This window comes from Cetorhinus maximus, chromosome 5 (assembly GCF_964194155.1).
Source record: "Cetorhinus maximus chromosome 5, sCetMax3.hap1.1, whole genome shotgun sequence".
Classification (NCBI taxonomy): domain Eukaryota; kingdom Metazoa; phylum Chordata; class Chondrichthyes; order Lamniformes; family Cetorhinidae; genus Cetorhinus; species Cetorhinus maximus.
The window spans coordinates 108,442,877-108,468,406 of NC_135883.1; positions in this window are offsets into that span (position 1 = coordinate 108,442,877).

Below are 25,530 nucleotides of genomic sequence, written 5' to 3' on the forward strand. Positions count from 1 at the left end.
CACAGCCACACAGGATGTCATTTGTGATATTGATAAGAGCCGTTTCATTACTGTGGCAGGTGCAGAAACCTGATTTGAGTGACAACACCTGAAGAGATAGACATTTTTACAATATCACCTAACATAGGGACCAATAGGGGAAGTTGGGTGGCGACAGTTGAATGCAGCATGGAGCAGTCCTCTGCACAAAATAAGAATCCTTTCTAAATTGGAAATAATTGTGTGTAGCCATTTGTGTTGCTTGTATACTTATGCCTTGATTTTACCTCAGGTGACCCAACTGATTTGAACTCCTCGGCCTCATTTCAAATTGATTGACAGACTGCACCCAAACACAGGGCAATGGGCAACCCGCCGGTTTTGTGGTGTTATTTCTGGCAGGCAGCCTGAAGCCTCTTCAAAATGAGGATGCACCTCTTAAAGGCTGATTCCCTGATGCCAGATTTCACCCTTCTACTGCTGGAAATCGGATTATTAGACGAATGAGCAGCAAATGTGAGTACAGCTCTTTATTTTGCTCACCAGTACTCCTCTTTGACCACCACCACCCCGCCCCCCCGAACCACGCACAACTCATCAGGCAATGATTTACTCCCTTCTACCACATCCTTCAGCATACAATCGTAAGAACACTTGCAACATTTTATTTTTTATTGCAAACACATTCGCCTTTTCTTTTCTCTTTCTTCTCACAGCACTCAAATCTCACAATGTAGCATATGGATAACCAGCAACTCTTCTCAAGACATCCTCTGCTCCCTTCACACTGCACACTTGGTTTTTCAACGCATCCTCATTCCATCTTGCTTCTTCTCCATCCCTCAGCTGAAGCACTATATTCACAAGCCTGACACATGTCTCCTTGTCTTCCCAATAGCCATCCACCAATTCTCACTTTCACTTTCTGCAGCACATTACACCAGGGACAGGAGCCAGATGAGGGGAAGAGTGGCTCTCATCCATAAAGTAGGAACCCCTGGAAATGAATGGCCCAGCAAAAGTCATGAGAATCGGAAAGATGGGAGATGTCAACTAATCTGAACAGAGTGCTTGCATATTACATGTAACCATCATTCACCTCAAGAAATATGCACAAGCTTCTCAACTTTAAGCTGCAGTTCCAAAACTGTCACCTGCTAATGCCCAGCCTCTCTGTGCCATCCCGACACTTGTCCCTTTTCTCTTTCCTCTGGATCCTTATCAGTGATTGGCCCCTGCTGAAGAAGACATCTCAGAGTTGGGGTGGTAGGAAGCACCCTCATAAACATGTCCTACCATACACTCCATCCCTATCAAGCGCCAGCACAGACACTGGCACTCCACAAGGATTAGACAGTGAGTTAGAAGGGTGTGCATGTGGTGAAACATTCAGCACCGACTGAGAAGCAGCAGGTTCTGGTTGCAGGTACAGTCCAAGACAGAGTGAGACGATTGGAGGGTGAAGTTCTCTCCAGGTTTACTGAGCAGGACAGCGATGAAAATGAAAAGAAATTGGCTTGTCTCTCACAAATAATTAGACCAGGTATTGGAAGGACTGCGAGGAGATTGAGCAATATTGTTGAAAGCATGGAGGAGTTCACTTCCTGCCTTTGTGGTGTTGTCTTTCATGGCATCAAGACTCTGGAGTCTACCTTGGAGAGTGGTAGCTATTTCCAGGGACTCTGCAGCTGGGCAGAGTCATTGTGTCACCCTTGTAATTTTGTTGGAAGTTCAAATGTTTGTCAGAGTGATATCCTGGTCAGTCTTGGTGAACATACTTAGTGCAGCTGTGTACTGAACAATGAGAGGTACGGGAGATGTTTCCTGTAGCATGCTGGAAGGAACCAGAGAGTGAGTGTTTTGATTTTCTATGTTTGTGGCATTTTGGGGGGCTCAGGGGGACTGAAGATCCAGTCCAGGGTTGAAAGGAATGCACTTCTTTTACCAATGGCTGAGTAATCCTGTTTTTGATTAGGCCAATTTACCAAGCTCAGGTAGTGCTGGCAGTCGCAATTCCAGGACACAACCTCCGGAAACTCACTATATTGAGTAAGTGACGAGTGACTTAAAGTACTCTTTACCATGGGCCAAGAAAGGACAGCACAGTCTCTTGCCAGCCCTTCCCTGCAGCATACTGCTCATTGTGAGGTACAGGGACGATCCTGTTCAGGACAGCGACTGATTGCACTGTTAGTGACCCCAAAATAAAAATCGCGGGCATAGAAACATCCAATACCAAATGGGGACAGCCCAGCTGAAAACTGGACTAAAACCAGACCAATGGTCACCCGAGTCTTGTCTGATTAAAAAAGCCATGCTTTTTGGCAGCTGGCGGGAACAGGGAGACAATTCTTTGCACTGATTTGAACTGCCTGCTCTCCTTATTCTCGTGGGCTAAATTGTCCGTTTAATTTTTTTCATTCTTTAACTTTTCATTCTTTAATTAGTGACTGCTTTTATATATGAATCTGATAATCCAATGTTTATCGAATGCCAGTTTGAGATGCACAAGGAAAGGACAATTATTACCCACTAAAAAGGAGAAAGGAATAGTAATCCCGGCCAATTCTCACACATTTCCTATTGACATGTCTTCAAAGCAGCATTACCAGAAGCTTGAGAGGCAGGATGCTTGCCCAGTCTATCAAAGGTGGATTGATGCATAATGCAGGAGACCTGAAAAAAGAGCGAATGGTAAAAATTCCAAAAGAAGCCTCATCCACCCCAAAAGACTGATTAAAATGGTACCATTATTCACTAGAATTGCAATGCTCTTACAGCTGTACAGGAAATGTCATTTATGCTTTCCTGAACAATCTGTGTGCTTGGAAACAATTTAATATTACTTGGAATTGAGTTCCAATAGCAAGCAAAAGAATGAACATTTGTTACTTTGTTCGTATTTTGTGGCTTGAATTAATAGATGACCTTGCACTATGGTGGGATACCACTGATGAGCAAGATAACTGAGTAGACAGGGGAAAGAGCAGTGTTATTTGGGCATTTATACACTAATCTCCCCAGTTGAAACTGAGCCTACACAATAACATTTCAGTCCCCTTGCAATGCAATGATACTCAAAAGGGGAGGAAATTGCATTCATGTTAATACAATGTTTGCAATGCTTTTGCAGCTATTCAGTTAATAGTTGATCCTTTAGGATGTTTTTTTTTGTCTCTCTAAGAGATTTCAATTTAAACCCTCTGTACATCTTATAAGGCAGCCAGCCAAATATTTAATTTTATGTTAGAAATTATAAAAGTAAAACATTGTTTATCAGAAGGAAATAGTACGGATACTTAGAGGATTGGTACTTCTTACTGTGTTGTCATAGTAACAAGCTGCACCCATATCTTGCTGGTGGGTGACATCTGCTTGCCCTAAATGTAAAAAAAAATTGCATTTATTTTGCCTGAAGTCTCGCACAGAGGCTGCCAGTCACACACAGTACTGAGTGGCTTTTCAGTGCCAGTAGCATACTCAGTAAAATCCATCCATCCACAGACTTTATTCATCTTTACTATCTCTTGTTCATGGGAACCAGTTTGTATATGCAGTTGAAATTCAAGGGGTAATATTAGTCAGAATGTTAATGAAATATAACTTTGATGATTCAAAGTAAAAAAATTGTTTGAGCCAAGTGGTCCATTTTGTGTATTTTTTTTTGAAATGTAGTTCAGTGAACTTTTTATTTTTTTAAAAATATCTCGCTGGCCATTTCATTAGGACACACATTAAGAAATAATGGGTACATATAGATATAAAATCAAATTGCATTGTATTTTTTATAAATTATTCAACTGCAGGAATCTGTGGTCAGCAATCATGGCAATTACGCATGGATCATGCCTGCTGAGAACTTTCAGTACATGTAGGGTCAGTGTGAGGTGCTACTATTTAAATTTACATGGTGGGCACCTGCACCACTATGAGCTCCTGCCACCCGCTAACAGAAAATACGTTTTCATGTGCCCCTCAGGCTGTTTTGTAAGGGGGCTTATAATATTAATAAATGATTAACTGTCTTTGAGGGTCTAGCCTGTGATTGAGGCCTGGACCCCAAAGTAGGCCTCATTCCTGTTGATCCTGAAACCATTATACCTCCTCTTCTCAGAATACTGGCCTCCATGCCATAAGGATTTCAGCTTCTGTGCCACTTGCAAGTTCCCAGGATTTATTATTCTTGTATTTCTAAATTTCTATATTACATTCCAACCACTTTCCATCAAGGATAAGTAGGAAAACTATTCATTGGCCTCTGTTAGTAACTCTTTTTGAGATTGAGATTTTAGGTGGCAATTCTCTCTCTTCACTTATTACAAAGTCCCTGAGATTTGTTGGCTGCTCCCCTTTTCCCCTCCCATTCCTCCTCAACCCTCCCAACCCTCCTTCTCCTGCTGACACTGTTGGGATTACATTGAGAATCAAACAGAAAATGCTGGAAAGGTTTTGCAGCATCTGTGGAGAGAGAAACAGAGTTAATGCTCCCGTCTACGACCTTTCTTCAGAAAGTCCTGCTGAGTATTTCCAGCATTTTCTGTTTTTATTTCAGATTCCCAGCATCCGGAATATTTTGTGAGTGTCTCATTATACCAATTCGTGGCATGCCACATCAGTGCTTTTTCTGAAGGTATATGCATGGCTAATTGAAAAGTCAGATTTTACTCAATGATTTTGACCTTCTTGTATCAGAACCTGAACTTTTGCTGCCCTGCATGCTACATTAGAACAATGTAATTATAAAACAAAATGTTTTAGCAAAAAGGAACAGCAAGGTCTCATATATCTTACGTGCTGGAAATCTTCAATGATGTTATCAGGATTCCATTGGGTAGTGTCACAAATTATTACCATGAACACAGTGAATTGAAATAAAACTTAAGGAATGCACTGATTTTTTTTTGCTGAAGGCAGTTTCTAATCTGAAAACTGCTATTGTGTCAAATTTTGTGATGCACTGCAGAAATACTGTTGCATCTTTTTCAGCATTAAACATCTTTTCCCTCTTTCTCCCTGACAACTTAAGGTTTCTAAACAAGTAACAGGCGGCGAAAACAAGTATTAATATGTGTGAGAGTTTCCGTGATAGTTCAATCCCAAATTTTGAACATTTGATGTTCATAGTACTTGATCAATTTTCAATAAAATGCTTCCAGATTCCAGTGATGATAGACTGCCATCGTAAAAGTTAAAGGCTAATGGCCAGAGGGCAAACAATAGTGGAATTACCCATAAACTCATTTTACTCAAAGCTTTAGGGACACGCAATCCATTTGACATTATTGAATGAATGCTTCTATCTAATCTTCTGCCAGGCTGTTGTTAGCATCACCAGCGCCTGCAAGGGTGACCTCAGTGTTAACCTGATCTCTCCCTTTGGAACAAAGTCACGGCTTCTGGGGACGCGGAGGTTTGATGTGTCTAGAGTTGGCTTGAGTAAATGGACCTTTATGTCAGTGCATTCACGGGGCAGGGGGCGGGGAGGGGAGAGAGGAAGAATCCACAAGACACCTGGACACTAAAGGTTAAAATCAGTGAATAATATTTTGGGTTTATTATTCTTATTTAGGTGATGTCCCTTTCTAGCGTGTTTGTATTTAAGTGTTTAAAGTAATTAAAATGTTCAGCAACACCACTTCTTGCTAGATAATGAAAACAATCTATTTAGGGTGTTGAAAAGCTATAGCACAGTATTGTTTTAATCTAGGGAAAATCTGACAAGACCATGCAATGCCACTCCATTTATTCCTTGACACAATTATTTTCAAAAATTAACATATATTTTATCCTCGGGAAGAATATTTCACTGCCTTTAGATTTGCCTGACTGCAGTGAGACTGCATATAAGCTTAGAAATTACTATAGGCAATATAAGTTGATGAGCATTTTATAGTTAGTATGACATGCCATCTGTCCTCTATTTTATTGGAAGCGTTAAACCTTTAAACATGTTCAACTCCTAATATTACTAACAGTATGTTTCTGGGCTATAATTGTGAAGTAATAATAATAGATGGGCAGTATGATGAGGTATGGCTGGTACATGCACTGTCCAATATACAGCTAGGCATGCCTAGTGTAGACTTGATTTTATGAATGTGATATTAAAATATACATTTTTTATTTTCACTTGGGCAATGAGACTGTTCCTAAACAATTGGATCTTCCTCTGAGCTAGGCCACAAGATGTGTGTTTTGCTAAAATGCCCCTCAGTGTTCATGATGCTACACAGTTCAGGTAATTTTTCAATGCTCACTTTATGGATAATGTAATGCTAAAACAAACTCATTTTCTCATCTCTTTTTAAAATTGTGAAAGAAAATACAAGAAAGAAATTGAAAATCAAGTGGGATAAGAGTCCTTGATGACACGTTGCAATTTTTAAGAACAAAGTGTTCAGTTATTTTCAAGTTGAGTACAGGGGCTTGAAGTTTCATCTTGTTGGCTATTTAAAGATGACAGGGAAGAAAGGCAGCTCTATTCAACATGGCAAAAGTCATATGATTCAGAGATTTGGAATAGTGCAGTTGCAAAAACTACAAATAACACCTTGTCCTGTCCACATTCCTTGGGTCTAATTGTATAAATTTGCACGATCTTATCCTCATCTTTGTGCAAAACCCACAGGGCCGAAAATCTCTATCCTTGTATAAGTGCCATAGCGTCATGATGTGCCCACTCTTGACAATTGCCCTAACCCACAAAAAAAAAATGCAGGATTAGGGAATGTAAATTACAAACTACAGTGGATGTAGACTGGGCTGAGGGGCGGTGACTGTCAGAGCTCCACCAGAGAGCAGCCACTAATACCCTCCATGCTCTATTTTTATTATGGGACCTTTGTAGATCCAGATTGCAGCTGCTTGTGACTACTTGGAGGAAATAGTCATTCAGGATGTTTATTATATGGTGACTAGCTTCAATTTCAAGGCTATTTGCATCTTTTTTCACCTTATCCATGGCTGTTCTGTTACTGATGTAGCGCTGAAGTAAATTTTAATGTTTAGCCTTTTTTTTTACTGTGTTTCTCCCTGGTACCCTTCGAGTATGTCTCTACATATCTTATATACATTCAAGCAAAGCTGCTTTTACCTTTTCCCCTTCAGAAGTTGCAGAAATCAGTTTTCCTCTTTATTTCACTTTTAATGCGTTAAGCTAATTCGCGTCACATTCATTTAAGTTGGGGTTGTTGACTTTAGGAATGTATTTATCTTACACGTTCAGCATAATGCCTTCAAAAGCATTCCATTTGTCCTCCACTGGAGTATAACCCAGTAACATTTTTCAGTTTCTTTTTTGCCTTTAAAGGGGCTAAATTTCCATTGAGATTATCTCGATATCGTAACTTTGGCGCAAATGCTGCAGAAACCCCAGTAAAATGGCTCTTTACACCATTCCCTCGGATTTTCTGTAGCTCTTCCTTGAAAATTATGGCAAGCAAGATGTAAGATCTCTGTGGGAACTCGCCCTAATTATCAAAATATTTAATTCACATTTCTTCTTCAACCTCTGTTCATTTGCAGTTGCTAAAAAATGAAATCTCGTTGGTTGAAAAGCAGATTTGGAGACTGTGGCCTCGAAGATACTTGGGATGCAATAGGGATGGTGCCCACCCATGGCCTCTGTCACGGACCTGGCGAGAGTACTTGGGGTTAGTGGGTACAATTTATTTTGTATACGGCCGACATGCCTGTGCTACAAAGTGTCTAGCTATGGAGTTGTCAGGCCTCTCTCTAGAAATCTGTAATGAGCGTACTGACATGCTCTATACCCAAAACACTGGTCTTGCAAGGGGTGGGTAGAGATATTGTCCCTTATAAGGCCTCACAGAAACCCCTTGTGCAGGCTGTGTCAACATCCTGGCTTACTTTCTGGCTCTTCTACTGCTAGAAAGGTTGAAAAGTTTGAAGTTAATGCGGGGGATTTAAAATAGATATTCTGCCTTATAAGGAGCCAATAGAGGTTGATAATGACAGGAAGCAATGGTTTTACTTGCATCCGGTTATGGATGGCAGAATTTTGGATAGGTTGGAATTTGTGAGGGTTGGTTGTGGGATTGCCAGTGAGGACAGCATTGGGGTAATCAAACTTGAAGGTAGTGAAAGCATGGATGTGGGTTCTTCCTCTATCTCACTCTTTCTCTTATTTTCTTCTCTGCTCCTTCTCTCTTCCCTTCTCTCCCCTCCGCACCCCTCTCCCCTCCCCTATCTTCCACTACCCCCTTCTCCCCACTCCTTGCCTTCCCCATCCCCGCTAATATCTGGACCCCCTCCTGAATATAACCCTTTTCTCCCCCACACTGCTCTTCTCTCCTAGCTTCTTCCCTTCTCAGCTTTTGAAAAGCAACCTTGAAAAGCAATGGCTTGAGAGATCTTCTTGCATGGTCTCAGACCACAAATCGAGCCGGAATCCTGAGACTGGACCCATGTGCATCTTTTGGCATCACGTTGTTCCACAGCTCCCTGTGGAGCTGAAACACAGAAGCTCCCAGTCTTAGTTACACCTCCTCTCCTGTCTCTAACGTTGTAACTTTTAAAATGTTTTAATTTATTCTTTCACAATGTGTGAATGTCGCCACCTAGGACCACATTTATTGCCAATCCCTAATTGCCCTTGAGAAGGTGGTGAGCTGCCTTCTTGAACCACTGCAGTCCATGTGGTGTAGGTCCACCCACAGTGCTATTAAGGGTGGGGGGAGTTCCAGAATTTTGACCCAGTGACCGTGAAGGAACGGTGATATAGTTCCAAGTCAGGATGGTGTGAGGTTGGAGGGGAATTTCCATGTGGTGCTTCCCTTGTCCTTCTAGGTGGTAGAGGTCATGAGTTTGGAAGGTGTTGTTGAAGGAGCCTTGGTGAGTTGCTGCAGTGCATGTTGTAGATGGTACACTCTGCTGTCACTGTGTCGGTGGTGGGGGTAATGAATGTTGAAGGTGGTGGATGGGGTGCCAATCAAGCAGCCTGCTTTGTCCTGGATGGTGTGGAGTTTCTTGAGTATTGTTGGAGCTTTACTCATCCAGGCAAATGGAGAGTATTTCCTCACATTCCTGGCATGAGCCTCATAGATGGTGGACTGGCTTTGGGGAGTCAGGAGGTGAGTTACTCACTGCAGAAATCTCTGACCTGCTCTTGTAGCCACAGTATTTATATGGCTGAACATAACTATAACTTAATATCCCTAGTTACAACATTTCAAGACAGACAGAGAGGGAAATGTGCTGTAGGTATAGCAGTGTTCTTCAAGCTGGGAGTGATCTTGAGCCATGGCAGAGGAGAATGTGGCATGATAGTGATTAATATGATCCAGCCAAACCTGGTACTGCAAGACAAAACCAGTTGTGTGCCAGATATTCTTAATGCTATACTGTTTGACCTTGAAGGAGTAAAATTAGGAGTCAAACCTTAGGATTGCCCCAATTAAGGGGGAATGTAGGCTTTCCTGTAAACAAAAGCATCAAATGAGTATGTAAGGGAGCAGTTGATCAGACCAACATATGCAGGAGTACTGTAGTGAACGCAAGGTCAAAGACTGAGCAATTGGGATTTAGAAAATGCGGTTGTAAATAAATTAGGGGAGTCTTATTCCTAGGACGGACACAAAAACGTCTGTGGAAAGGGAGTGGGGGGGGAGGTGGTGGTGGTGAGGAATGCCAACATGTGGTCATGATCAAGAGGGAGAAATGAAAGGTGCAGCAGGAGAGCGAGGAAACAAGAGCAAAAGCTTCAAAAGGGAATAGAAGGTTATAGAAGTAATTGGTTCAGATAGAGCAGCAGCCAAAATCTAAATGCAAATGACATAATTTGCATATTTAAAGAGGATTGAACAAGTATAGTGGAGCCTCTGCTATTGCTTCTGAGGGCGAAATTTTCCGTTTTGCAGACTAAATGCGCTGGTGGGCGGGATAGTCGGTATGTTTCCCGCTGGTCAGCAGGGTGGGCTCTCTGGCCTAAGTGTCTGCTTCAAACCTCATTAATCATGCTTCTGCGAGCTGCTTGCCGAACCATGTGGGCACTGAGTTGTCCGCTTGCCATTGCCTCAGCAGTTCCAATTTCCTGGCACCATATTTAAGCAGCACCCAAACACATGCGTCAGGATTTTCCCTTCGTTGGGCAGGCGGGACCAGGGTCCTGGACCCTGTGGCTGGTTTAATAGTGGGCCAGGCAGCCCCTGGAAGGCTGCCACGGAGGACATTCCCGGAGCCAGCGTTATAGACCTGAGTGTGGCTGGACACGATAAGTGGGAGGGCAGGTCGGGTGGGCACTCGGCCCCCTGCTTCTCTGACGAGTGCCTCACCGTCCTCCTGGGGGAGGTGGCTGCCATAAGGGACACCCTTGTCCCCAGGGATGAGAGGAAGAGGCCACCCCACCTCACCAAGGGGGCATGGGAGGAGGTGGCAGCGCTGGTCAGCAGTTGTGACATGGTGCAGTGCTCCTGGATGCAGTGCCAGAAGCGCTTCAATAACCTGCTGCGCTCAAGAAGGGTGAGTACCATGTTGGCATGGGTCAGTGTGTAGATGTGTTAAGATCTGGCCGTATTCCACCTGGACCTCGGGGTGCTAGGGTGTGAGTGCCAACTGTTAATCACACTGGAGCTGGCCAAGGGGGTGAACCCTGGCTGCTTGGACTGAGTGCCTTGTGGCTCGAGGGCAGCGACTCAGATGTGCCCTACCAGGTGTTCCTCAGCTGGGGTTGGCCAGGCTGCAATGGCGCTTCAGGTCAATGCTCCTCTGGTATTTCAGGAGAAGATGGCCGACAACAATATTGAAAGGTCGCGGACTGGCGGAGGCCCTACTAGCCTCCTAATTCTCTCGAGGTATGAACAAGATGCCCTAGAGCTCGAGAGCAAGCGTAACCCACGTGCAACCGGGTGTAGGGAGGTGGGGGTGCCAGACGAAGGTAAGAGTCCAGTGCACAAAAGGTGAGAATTTCAGCTTGAGGAGTGGTAGCACTGCATTGACCGTCATGGCCGAGTACACTGCCTCCTGCATTGAGGTCCCTGGGTTTGCAAGCCCTCACACAGACACTGACCTCTGGTGGTCAGTGTCCGTATGGGAGATGGATGAGGCACCCAGTATCCCAGCTAGGTGCCCGTGCATCAATGGTGAGTAGAGAGGTCCAGACGACCTCATGTTGGCGCTCAAACTGCCTGTCGTCTCTGTGAGGTCCTCTCGGGGCGCTCTGGATGACGGTAGCAGCTCCTCTGCTCTTCCGCCAGTGACCATGGCATCTGATGAGGGTGCGAATGCTGGGAAGGTGCCAGCTGTGACACTGGCCACTCCCTCCCAGGTGGGGCCACATGGGCTCCACTAGCCAGAGGTCAATCGCCAAGGTCACCAACGCCAACAAGACAGCAGAGTCAGCAGGCTGTCTCCAATGCCGGTGCCAGCGAGGGAGCAGCACCTAGAAGTAGCACTCGCAAACAGAAGGTAATCGCACCATGAGCACAAGAGGGACAGGTCACGGGTAATTTAATGTACATTTTTGTTTACTTTATGTATACTGATCTGATTTGAATACCAGAAATGTTTCTGTTAAGATTATTGAATTGTCAGAATGACATAAATTGTGATTTTGTCGTCATGGTCTGAGTATGCTTCACCTTTTTATTTCATTGGTGTGGGGAATGCCAGTATGTAAAGCTGGACGGAGGTGACTCTGAACTTTATTGTACAGGCACTAAGTGTTCTTTGTGTTCAAATGAAAGGGTCCTTTCAGACATCCGGGATGGAGGTGGCAGCCCTGGCATGCGTTTGAAGCTGATCTTTGGTAGCCTAGCTGAAGCAGCGTTGAATCAAGGCACCTCTGGCATTCCTGTTTCTCTGCAGGTTACCGATGCCTGGCTCCACACCCTCAGCATTCTCCTCACCATGCTCCTCTTCGGACTCACTGCTGGGCTCATCATCTATGGCCTGTGGAGCTGTGTCAGGACCCTCTTCGTCCAGTGGGTCCCTCCTTCCCAGTGCCAGATTGTGGAGCATGCAACCATGATCAGTGACACCCACTTTGTGGGATATTGTAGTACTCCCCCTCAATGGTCCAGGCATCCGAAGTGCACCTTGAGAAGATCTATGGTTGTCTCTACCACTGCCCTTGTGGAGGCATGACTCACATTGTAATGCTGCTCTGCCTCTGTTCTTGGGTGGTGGAGAGGCGTCATGAGCCACCTTTTCAACGGATAGCCCTTGTCACCCAGCAGCCATCTATCTAGTCCAGCTGGAGCAGTGAACAGCCTCGGCACCTGGGAGCATCTCAGGATGTGAGCGTCAAGGGACCTGCCAGGGTACCTCGCACAGACTTGCAGAATCTGCAAGCTGTGGTCACACACTATCTTCATGTTCATGGAGTGGAATCCCTTCCTGTTGACGAAGGCGCCCGGCACACCCGCTGGCACCTTGATGGCCACATGTGTGAGTCGATGGCACCCTGGACGCGGGGGAACCCAGCAATCACTGCAAAGCCTTTGACTCACTCAGCCTGGCTGGCGTCCTCTGTACGGTAAAGAATAAAGTTCAATACCCACCTGAACAGGGCTTCTGTCACCAGCTTGATACAACCATGGACAGCTGATTGGGACACTCCACACAGATCCCCCACTGAGCCCTAGAAAGAGCCGGAGGCATAGATGTTGAGGGCCATTGTGACCTTCAGAGCCACTGGCATGCGGTGTCCACCCACACAGTCGGAGCTGATCTCAGGCCCAATCATCTGTCAAATGGAGATCACGGTCTCCCTTGAGAGGGAGACCTCCTTCGACATTGCATCTCAGACATATTGAGGTAGCTGCATTGCTACCTATAAATCCTGGTAGCAGGATAGTGGTGTCTTCTGCGGCCCTTTCTGCCTTGGACTTCCTGTTGGCCCTGCGCCCCTTGTGCCTGTGCCTGTCCTCCCAAAGGTGGCTACCCTGGAAGGGACATGTGGCCTACCCACCCTTCTGCCCCTCTCTTCCTCCTCAGAGGAGGTCCCTCTAGCAGAGACCACAATCCCCTTTAACAGGGTAAGGGAAGGCTGTCTGATACTTGGAAGGGTCCACATGGTCTGAATCCTCCAGGGGCCTGGCAGACAACATTGAGTCCTGAAATGAAGCCTGGGAATGCTAAGAATGAAGCCCCGAACAGTGATGAAGCTGCCAAGTACCAATAAGCAACCAGCTGCAAACTAGTGGAGTGCCACAAGGATCAGTCCTAGGGCCTCAATTATTCACTATCAATATTAATGACTTGGAGGAGGAGGCGGGGTGTAATGTATCCAAATTGGCTGATGATAGAAAAATAGGTGGGAGGGCATGTGGTGATGAGGACATAAGAAATCTGCAAGGGGAAATAGATAGGTTGAGTGAGTGGCCAAATGCAGCAAGTAATTAAGAAGGCAAATGAAATTTTGGCCTGCATTGCTAGGGGGTTGGAGTTTAAAAATAGGGAAGCCTTGTTACAACTATACAGGATGTTGGTGAGGCTGCACCTGGAGTACTGTGTACAGTTTTGGTCCCCGTATTCAAGAAAGGATATATTGGCATGGGAGACAGTTCAAAGGAGATTCACCAGGCTGATTCCTGGGATGAAGAGGTTGACTTATCAAGAACGGCTAATCAGGTTAGGCCTTTATTCATTAGAGTTTAGAAGAATGAGGGGTGATCTTATTGAAACGTACAAGATTCTGAGGTGCCTTGACAGGGTAGATGTTGAGAAGATGTTTCCATTTGTGAGGGAATCCTGAACTAAAAGGCATAGTTACGAAATAAGGGGACACCAACTGATATGCGAAGGAATTTCTTCTCTCAGAGGGTAGTGAATGTCTAGCATTCTCTATCCCAGAGCGTTGTGAAGGCTAGATCACTGAACGTATTTAAAGGTGAGGTAGATAGATTTTTGAAATATTGGGGAGTTGAGGCCTGCGGAAGATCAGCCATGATCTTATTGAATGGTGGGGCAGGCTTGAGGGGCCAAATTAGTCCTACTCCTGCTCCTATTTCTTATGTTCTTATGCTCCGGCACCCGCGAGCGCCCGCCAGGTGAAATATCGCGTGAGTGTGCGATGACGTCTGGACACTCACCTGGCATCAGCGTGCACTATTTTATTCCCGATCGGGTTGGGCGCGCACCTGCCCGCGGGACAAAAAATTCTGCCCATAATCAGTGCTTTGCAGGTCCGCTGTCTGCTGATAGAAAGATGTCCTGCCTCAAAAGCAAACCCAATGCGCCACGGTTCAGCCATGACTCCTGGTGATCCTCCTTCAGGCCGTCTGCCAATGCCGAGATGTCCTGTTCCCAAGGGATGGCAGCAGGGAATCAGGGACTCAGAACCACAGAATTGTTACTGTGTGGAAGGAGGCCATTTGGCCCATCTTGTCTGCACCGGCTCTCTGAGCATTTTAACTTAGTGCCAATCACCTGTCTTTCCCCTGTAACCCTGCTTATTGTTTCTATTTAAATAACCATCCAGTGCCCTCTTGAATGCCTCAACTGAATCTGCCTCCCCCATACTTGCAGGCAGTGCATTCCAAACCTTAACTACTCGCTGTGTGAAAAAGACTTTTCTCACCTCGCATTTGCTTCTTTTGTAAAACACTTTAAAACTGTGCCTCTGGTTCTCAATCTATTTACGAGCGGGAACAGTCTCTCTCTATCTAACACAAAATAAAAACAGAATTACCTGGAAAAACTCAGCAAGTCTGGCAGCATCGGTGGAGAAGAAATCAGTCAACGTTTCGAGCCCTCATGGCCCTTCAGCAGAACTGAAGCATAGTTTCAACAAGGGAGAAATATAAATTGGTTTAAGGTGGGTGGGGGGGAAGAGACACATTGAGGGTGTGGTGTGAGCAGATAATCAAAAGATGTCAGAGACAAAAGGGTCAAAGAGGTGTTGAAGGTGGTGGTCTTTGTCTGAGAAAAGTGCTAATTAAGAATGCAAGACAGGATATTCAAAGTACAGCTCTAGTGGGGGTGGGGTGGAAAGACTAAAGGTTTTAGTTTTAGATTTAAAAATAATGGAAATAGGTGGGGAAAGAAGAATCTATATAAATTATTGAAAAAAAAGGCGGGTGGGGGGGGGAAAAGAAACGGGGTGGGGATGGGGGGAGGGGGAGTTTAAGATCTAAAGTTGTTGAATTCAATATTCAGCCCAGAAGGCTGTAAAGTGCCTAGTCGGAAGATGAGGTGCCAGTGAAGCCCAACGCAAACTGGAGGAACAGCACCTCATCTTCCGACTAGGCACTTTACAGCCTTCTGGGCTGAATATTGAATTCAACAACTTTAGATCTTAAACTCCCCCTCCCCCCATCCCCACCCCGTTTCTTTTCCCCCCCCCACCCGCCTTTTTTTTCAATAATTTATATAGATTCTTCTTTCCCCACCTATTTCCATTATTTTTAAATCTAAAACTAAAACCTTTAGTCTTTCCACCCCACCCCCACTAGAGCTGTACTTTGAATATCCTGTCTTGCATTCTTAATTAGCACTTTTCTCAGACAAAGACCACCACCTTCAACACCTCTTTGACCCTTTTGTCTCTGACATCTTTTGATTATCTGCTCACACCACACCCTCAATGTGTCTCTTCCCCCCCACCCACCTTAAACCAATTTATATTTCTCCCTTGTTGAAACTATGCTTCAGTTCTGCTGAAGGGCCATGAGGGCTCGAAACGTTGACTGATTTCTTCTCCACCGATGCTGCCAGACTTGCTGAGTTTTTCCAGGTAATTCTGTTTTTATTTTGTGTTGGATTTCCAGCATCCGCAGTAGCTTTTAGCTTTTTGTTTTTATCTCTCTATCTACTCTGACCAGACCCCTCATTATTTTGAAAACTTCTACCAAGTCTCCTCTTAGCCTTCTCGTCTCCAAGGAAAACAATCAAGAAAAGCCAGGGTCCCAATACCGACCCCTGGGGAACTCCACTACAGGCCTTCTTCCAGCCCGAAAAATACCCATTAACCATTACTCTCTGTTTCCTATCCCTCAGCCAATTTTGTATCCACATTGCTACTGTCCCTTTTATTCCATGACCAATAACTTTCCTCACAAGTCTGTTGTGTGGCACTGTATTGAACGTCTTTTGGAAGTCCATGGACACCACATCAGCGGCCTTGCCCTCATCAACCGTCTCTGTAACCTCTTCAAAAAACTCCAGCAAATTAGTTAGACACGGTTTTACTTTAACAAATCCATGCTGACTCTTCCCAATCAATCGCATTTTCCCACATGACTATTAATTGTATCCCGAATAACTGTTTCTAGAAGTTTCCCCACCACCGAAGCTAAACTGACTGGTCTGCAATTGCAGGGAAGATCTTTAAAACCTTTTTTGAACAAGGGCGTAATGTTTGCAATTCTCCAGTCTTCTGGCAACTCCCCGCCAATCCAGGGGACATTGAAAGATTATTGCCAGTGCCTCTGCAATTTCAACTCTCACTTTTTTCAATATTCTTGGATGCATCTCATCCAGTCCTGGTGCCTTGTCACCTTTAAATACTAGCAGCTTATCCAATACCTCCTCCTTATCAATTTTAAACCCTTCTAGTGTCTGAGTTTCTTCCTCTGTAACCATGGCCTGGGCAGCATCTGCCTCATAGGTGGAGACAGATGCAAAGTATTCATTTAACACCTCAGCCATGCCTCTTGCCACTGTGTAAATCCCCTTTTTGATCCATAATCGGCCCTACTCTTCCTTTTACCAGCCTTTTACTATATATGTGCTTATAGAATACTTTGGGATTTCCTTTTATGTTAGCTGCCAGTCTTTTTTCATAATCCCTCTTTGTTTCTTGTATTTGCTTTATCACATCCCTTCTGAACTTTTTGTATTCAGCTTGGTTCTCAATTGTATTTGCTACCTGACACCTGTTGTAAGCACACTTTTTCTTCTTTAACTTAATTTCTATCTCCTTTGTCATCCAGGGAGCTCTGGATTCATTTGTCCTACCCTTCCCTTTTGAGGGACCATACGTTGACTGTGTCCAAACCATCTCCCCTTTGAAGGTAGCCCATTGTTCAGCTACTGTTTTTCCCGCCAACCTTTGGTTCCAGTCTATCCAGCCCAGCTCCATTCTTCCCCATTGAAGTCCGCTCTCCGCCAGTTGATTATTCTTACTCTGGATTGACCAATGTCATTTTCCACCACCATCCTAAACCTATCGATACAGTGATCACTGTCCCCTAAATGTTCCCCTACTGTCACTTGATCTACTCGGCCCACCTCATTCCCAAGAACCAGGTCTAGCAGTGCGTCCTTTCTTATTGGACTGGACACATACTGTTGTCGGAAATTCTCCTGAACACAATCTAGGAACATTTGTCCCTCACTCTCCCTTACACTACCACTATCCCAGTCTATCTACGGGTAATTAAAGCCCCCCATTATAACTACTCTATGATGTTTACACCTCTCTGTAATTTCCTCGCAGATTTGCTCCTCTATATCCTTCCCACTAGTTGGTGGTCTAGAAATTACACCGAGCAATGTAATTGCATCTTTCTTATTCCTTAGCTCTAGCCAAATCAATTCTGTCCTTGAATCCTCTGACACATCCTCTTTCCCCAGCACTGCAATGCTCTCCTTAACCAAAAATGCCACCCCCTTCCTTTTTTCTCTTTCCTATATTTTCTGAACAGTTTGTAACCAGGAATATTTAACACCCAGGTCTGCCCTTCCTTAAGCCAGGTCTCCGTTATCGCCACAACATCCTAATCCCACAAGGCAATCTGTGCCTGTAACTCCCCAATTTTGTTGACTAACATCCATGCATTCACATACATGCAATGTAACCCTAATTTCAACTTCATTACTTGGTCCCTTACACCGACTCCATCTATTAACTCACTATTCTCTATTTCAGTGCTATCTGCCTCTCCCAACCTTCCATGCGCCCTGGTATTACTTTCTAGTATTCCCTCCTGGTTCCCACATCTCTGCTGAGTTAGTTTAAACCCTAACCAACAGCACTAGCAAAACGACCCGCAAGGAACTCAGTCCCAGCTCTGTTTAGATGCAACCCGTCTGGCTTGTACAGGTGCCATCTCCCCCAGAGCCAGTCCCAGTGTCCCAGGAATCTAAAGCCCTCACCCCTGCACCATCTTTCGAGCCACACTTTCACCTGTCTCATCTTCCTATTTCTGTACTCATTAGCACGTGGCACTGGGAATAATCTAGAGATTACTACTTTAGAGATCCTGTTTGCTAATTTGCTACCTAGGTCCCTAAATTCCGATTTCAGGGCCACATCCCCCTTCCTATGTATGGCGCTAGTACCAATCTGGACCACGACATCTGGCTGTTCGCCCTCCCCCTCAAGAATGTCCTGCAGCCGTTCTATGACATCCTTGACCCTAGCACCAGGGAGGCATCAAACCACCCTGGAGTCACGTTGACGGCCACAGAAATGCCTGTCTACTCCCCTAACTAAAGAATCCCATATCAGTACTGCCCTTCCGGTCTTCGTCCTCCCCTCCTGTAAATCTGGGCCACCCGTGGTGCCATGGGCTTGGCTCCTGCTGCACTCCTCCAAGGATCCATCAGCCTCACCGATATCCAGAATGAAAAACCTGTTAGTGAGCAGGACCTCTGGGGATTCCTGCTCTACCTGCCTGTTTCTCTTGGACAGCCTGGCGGTCATCCATTCCCTATCTGCCTGCTTGCCCCTAAATTGGGGTGTCACCACCTCTCTGAACATGCTATCCACATAGTTCTCTGCCTCATGGATGCACCTCAGTGACTCCAGTCGCTGCTCAAGCTCTGAAACGTGAAGGTCAAGCTTGTGCAGCCAGTGACACTTCCTGCACATGGGCTCATCTGGGTCACGTGAAGTGTCCACGACTCCCCACATGCCACAGGATGGGGATTCTGCTTGGCTGAGTTGTCATGCCATGCCTTGAACTTAACCTTTTAACTCACTTCATTTAATTTAACTTTAGTTATTTTTTCTTACTTTAACTTTACTCTTGTACTATTAACTATAAACTGTAGGTTAGTAGAAAGTAGAAATTCTTCACCCTTAATCACATATCAGCTCCCTCTCCTGTGCCATTAAATTCTTACTCTCCCTGTGCTTGTTTAGAAATTTATGTTTCTGTACTCGTGTTGTTTTCAATCTTCTGACTGGCTCCCCACTCACACTCTTTTATCTCCAGAACACCCACTGTTATACCTTCTGAGCTCTCGCTGTTTTATGTCCCAAACTCTCACTGTTTAATGTCCCATACTCCCGCTGTTTTATCCCCTGAACTCTCGCAGTTTTATCCTCAGAACTCTCGCTGTTTTATCCCCTGAATTCTCGCTGTTTTATCTCTTGAACTTTCGCTGTTTTATTCCCTGAACCCCCATTGTTTATCTCCTGAACTCTCGCTGTTTTATCTCCTGAACTCTCACTGTTTTACCTCCTGAACTCCACTGTTTTATCTCCTGAACTCTCACTGTTTTATCTCCTGAATTGTCACTGTTTTATCTCCTGAACCCTTGCAGTTTATCTGCTGATTCATTGCTTTTTAACCTCCCCAGCTCTCACTGTTTTATCTCTTGAACTCTCGCTGTTTTATTCCCTGAGTTCTTGCTGTTTTATCTCCTGAATTCAAGTTGTTTTATCCCCTGTACTCTCAGTTTTTATCTCCAGAACTCTGGATGTTTTATTCCCTGAACCTCCACGGTTTTACCTCCCGAAATGTCGCTGGTTTATCTCCTGAATTCTCATTGTTTTATCTCCTGAACACTCGCTGTTTTAAATCCTGAACTCTCACTGTTCTATCTCCTAAACTCTCACTGTTTTTACCTCCCTGAGCTCTCACTGGTTTATCTCCTGAATTCACGCTGTTTTATCTCCTGTACTCCCACAGTTATCTCCTGAACTCTGGCTGTTTTATCCCCTGAAATTCCACTGCTTTACCTCCCGAACTCTCGCTGATTTACCTCCTGAACTCTCACTGTTTTATCTACTGAACGGTTACTGTTTTATCTCCGGAGCTCTCACTGTTTTATCCCCTGAACTCTCACTGTTTTATCCCCTGAACTCTCACTGTTTTATCCCCTGAACTCTCACTGTTTTATCTCCTGAACTCTCACTGTTTTATCTGCTGACCTTCCGTTTATCCCCTGAACTCTGACTGTTTAACCACCTGAACTCTCAATGTTTTATCTCCTGAACCCTTGAAGTTTATCTGCTGATACATTGTTTTTTAATCTCCAAAGCTCTCACTGTTTTACCTCCTGAAATCTCATTGTTTCATCTCCCAAACTCTCACTGATTTATCTGCCGAACTCTCACTGCTTTATCTCTTGAACTCCAGCTGTTTTATCCCCTGAACTCCCATTGTTTTATCCCCTGAACTCTCACTGTTTTATCTCCTGATCACTCACTGTTTTATCCCCTGAACTCTCACTGTTTTATCTCCCAATCTCTTGCAGTTTTGTATCCTGAAATTTCAATGTTGTATCCCCTGAACTCTGGCTGTTTTACTCCCTGAACTCCCACCGTTTTCCCTCCCGCGCTGTTGCTGTTTTATCTCCTGAACTCTCATTGTTTTATCTCCTGAAGGCGTGCTGTTTTATCCCCTGAAATTCCACTGTTTTACCTACTGAACTCTCGCTGATTTACCTCCTGAACTCCACTGTTTTATCTCCTAAACTCTCACTGTTTTTATCTCCTGAATTCTCAATGTTTTATCTCCCGAACTCCCACTGTTTTATACACAGAAATCTCACCATTTAATCCCCTGAACTCTCATTGTTTTATCTCCCGAACCCTTGCAGTTTATCTGCTGAAGCATTGCTTTTTTATCTCCTGAGCTCTCGCTGTTTTATCCACTGAACTCCCGTTGTTTCATCTCCGGAGCTCTCACTGTTGTATCTTCAGAACTCCCGCTATTTTATCCCCTGAACTCTCACAATTTTATCCTCTGAACTTTCACTGTTTTATCCCCTGAACTCTCTGTTATATCACCTGAAATCTCACTGATTTATCCCCTCAACTCTCCTTGTTTTATCTTCCAAAATCCCAGTTTTATCCCCTGAACTCCTGTTGTTTTACCTCTCACTGTTTTACCTCCTAAACCCTTGCTATTTTGTCTCCTGAACCCTTGCTGTTTTATCCCCCGAACTCTCACTGTCTTAGCCCCTTAACTCGCGCTATTTTATCCCATGCTCCCTCACTGTTTTATTCCCTGAACTCTCACTGTCTTATCTGCTGAACTTCCACTGTATTATCTCCTGAAGTCTCAGTGTTTTACCTCTGAACTCTCGTTGTTTTATCTCCTGATCTCTCACTGTTTTATCTCCCGAACTCTCACTGTGTTTATCTCCTGAATTCTCACTGTTTTATCACTCAAACTCTCGTTGTTTTATACCCAGAAATCTCATTGTTTTATCCCCTGGGCTCTCACTGTTTTATCTCCCGAACCCTTGCAGTTTGTCTGCTGATTCATTGCATTTTAATCTCCCCAGCTCTCACTGTTTTACCTCCTGAACTATCGCTGTTTTATCTCCCAAATCCTTGCTGTTTTATCCCCTGACCTTTCACTGCCTTATCCCCTGAAGTCCTGTTGTTTTATCCCCTGAATTCTTCCTCTTTTTTTTATCCCAAACTCTTGCTGTGTTATCAGTTGAACTCATGCTGTTTTATGTCCTGAACTCTCACTGTTTTATCTCCTGAACTCCTGCTGTTTTATCTCCCAAACTCTCGCTGTTTAATCTCCTGAGCTCTCGCTGCTTTATCTCCCGGACATCCGCTGTTTTACCTCCAGGACTCTCACTGTTTTATACACAGAAATCTCACCATTTAATCCCCTGAACTCTCATTGTTTTATCTCCCGAACCCTTGCAGTTTATCTGCTGAAGCATTGCTTTTTTATCTCCTGAGCTCTCGCTGTTTTATCCACTGAACTCCCGTTGTTTCATCTCCGGAGCTCTCACTGTTGTATCTTCAGAACTCCTGCTATTTTATCCCCTGAACTCTCACAATTTTATCCTCTGAACTTTCACTGTTTTATCCCCTGAACTCTCTGTTATATCACCTGAAATCTCACTGATTTATCCCCTCAACTCTCCTTGTTTTATCTTCCAAAATCCCAGTTTTATCCCCTGAACTCCTGTTGTTTTACCTCTTGAACTCTCGTGGTTTTATTCCCTGAAGTCTTGCTGCATTATTTACTGAAGTTGCATTGTTTCACCTACTGATCTCATATGTTTCATTTCCCAAATTCTCACTGTTTTACCCCTTGAACTCTCACTGTTTTATCTCCTGAACTCTCATTGTTATATCTCCCAATCTCTTGCTGTTTTGTACCCTGAAATTTCATTGCTATATCCCCTGAACTCTGGCTGTTTTACCCCCTGAACTCCCACTGTTTTCCCTCCCGCACTGTCGCTGTTTTATCTCCTGAAGCCTTGCTGTTTTATCCCCTGAAATTCCACTGTTTTACCTCCTGAACTCCACTGTTTTATCCCCTAAACTCTCACTGTGTTTATCTCCTGAATTCTCACTGTTTTATCTCCCGAACTCCCACTGTTTTATACACAGAAATCTCACCATTTAATCCCATGAACTCTCATTGTTTTATCTCCCGAACCCTTGCAGTTTATCTGCTGAAGCATTGCTTTTTTATCTCCTGAGCTTTCGCTGTTTTATCCACTGAACTCCCGTTGTTTCATCTCCTGAGCTCTCACTGTTGTACCTCCAGAACTCCCGCTGTTTTATCCTCTGAACTTTCATTGTTTTATCCCCTGAACTCTCTGTTATATCTCCTGAAATCTCACTGATTTATCCCCTCAACCCTCGTTGTTTTATCTTCCAAAATCCCAGTTTTATCCCCTGAACTCCTGTTGTTTTATCTCTTGAATGCTCATAGTTTTATCCCCTGAAGTCTTGCTGCATTATTTCCTGAAGTTGCATTGTTTCACCTACTGATCTCATGTGTTTCATTTTCCGAATTCCCACTGTTTTACCTCTTGAACTCTCACTGTTTTATCTCCTGAACTCTCACTGTTTTACCTCCCGAACTCCCACTGTTTTATCCGCTGAACTCTCACTGCTTTTATCTCCTGAATTCTTGCTGTTTTATTCCCTAAACTCCCGCTGTTTTATCCCCTGAACTCTCATTGTTTTATCTCCCGAATCCTTGCAGTTTATCTGCTGATTCATTGATTTTTATATCTCCCAAGCTCTCACTATCTTACCTCCTGAACTCTCACTGGTTTATCCCCCGAACCCTTGTGTATTACCTGCTGAAGTCACACTGTTTTATCCGTTGAATTCCCATTGTTTTATCTCCTGAATTCTTGCTCCTTTTTCTCCTGAACTCTTGCTGTTTTATCTCCTGAACTCTCACTGTTTTATCTCCTGATTTCTCGCTGTTTTTCCTCCTGATCTCTCACTGTTTTATCTCCTGCACACTCAATATTTTACCCCCTGAACTCTTGCTGTTTTATGCCCAGAAATCTCATTGTTTGATCCCCTGAACCTTCACTGATTTTTCTTCCAAACGCTTGCAGTTTGTCTGCTGATTCATTGCTTTTTAATCTCCAAGCTCTCACTGTTTTATCTCTTAAACCCTTGCTATTTTGTCTCCTGTACCCTTGCTGTTTTATCCCCTGAACTCTCACTGTCATAGCCCCTTAACTCCCGCTATTTTATCCCATGCTCCCTCACTGTTTTATTCCCTAAACTCTCGCTGTTTTATCTGCTGAACTCCCACTCTATTATCTCCTGAAGTCTCAGTGTTTTGTCTCCTGAACTCTCGCTGTTTTATCTCCTGATCTCTCGTTGTTTTATCTCCTGAACTCTCACTGTTTTATCTCCTGAATTCCCATTGTTTTATCTCCCTAATCTCACTGTTATATCTCCTGATCTCTTGGTGTTTTATCCCCTGAACACCTGCTGTTTTATCTCCCAAACTCTCACTGTTTATCACCTTAACTCTGACTGTTTAATCTCCTGAACACTTGCTGCTTTTTTCTCCCAGACATCTGCTGTTTTATCTCCAGAACTCTCATTGTTTTATCCCCTGAATTCCTGTTGTTTTATCCCCTGAAATATCACTGTTAAATCCCCTGATCTCTCATTGTTTTATCTCCTGAACCCTTGCAGTTTATCTGCTGATTCATTGGTTTTTTATCTCCTGAGCTCATACTGTTTTACCTCCTGAACTCTCATTGTTTTATCTCCTGAACTCTCGCTATTTTTTCTCCTGATTTCTCACTGTTTTATCTCCCAAACTCCCACTGTTTTATCCACTGAACTCTCCCCGTTTTATCTCCTCAATTCTCACTATTTTATCTCCAAAACTCCCACTGTTTTAACGCCTGAACTCTCCCTGTTTTATCTCCTCAATTCTCACTGTTTTATCTCCCGAACCTCCATTGTTTTATCTCCTGAACTCTCACTGTTTTGTCTCCTGAACTCACACTGTTTTATCTTCTGAACTCCAATTGTTTTATCTCCCTAATCTCACTGTTATATCTCCTGATCTCTTGGTGTTTTCTCCCCTGAACACCTGCTGTTTTATCTCCCGAACTCTCACTGTTTATCACCTTAACTCTCACTGTTTAATCTCCTGAACACTTGCTGCTTTTTCTCCCAGACGTCTGCTGTTTTATCTCCAGAACTCTCACTGTTTTATCCCCTGAATTCCTGCTGTTTTACCTCCTGAACTCTCATTGTTTCATCTCCTGAACTCTCGCTGTTTTATCTCCTGATTTCTTGCTGGTTTTATCTCCTGAATTTTCTCTGATTTATCTTCCAAACTCTTGCTGTTTTATACCCTGAAATCTCCTTGTTTTATCCCCTGAGGTCTTAATGTTTTATCTGCCGAACCCTTGCAGTTTATCTGCTGACTCATTGCTTTTTAATCTCCCGAGTTCTCACTGTTTTACCTCCTGAGCTCTCGCAGTTTTATCTCCTGAACCCTTGTGGTTTTATCCCCTGAACTCCCATTGTTTTATCTCGTGATTTCATGCTCTTTTTTATCCTGAACTCTCGCTGTTTTATCATTTGAGCTCACGCTGCTTTATCTCCTGTACTCTCACTGTTTTATCTCCTGTACCCCCATTGTTATATCTCCCGAATCTTGCTGATATATATCCCGAACTCTGATTGTTTTATCTCCTGAACTATTACTGTTTTATTCCCTGAACTCTCACTGCTTTTATCTCCTGAATTCTGACTGTTGAATCCCTTGAACACTCGCTTTTTATCTCCTAAAATCTCATTGTTTAATCCCCTGAAATCACCTAAGTTTATCTTGCGAACCCTTGCAGTTTATCTGCTGATGCATTGCTTTTTAATCCCCCGAGCTTTCACTGTTTTATCTCTTGAAATCTCGTTTTTTAATTCTCTGAACCCCTGCTGTTTATCTCCTCAACTTTCACTGTTTTATGTCCTGAACTGCAGCTGTTTTATATCCTGAATGCCAGCTGTTTTTATCTCCCTGAGTTCATGCAGTTTTATTTCCTGAATTCACGCTTTTTTAACACCAGTACTCTCACAGTCTTTATATCCTGAACTCTGGCCATTTTATCCCCTGAACTTCAACTGATTTATCTCCCAAACTGTCACTGTTATATCTGCTGAGCTCT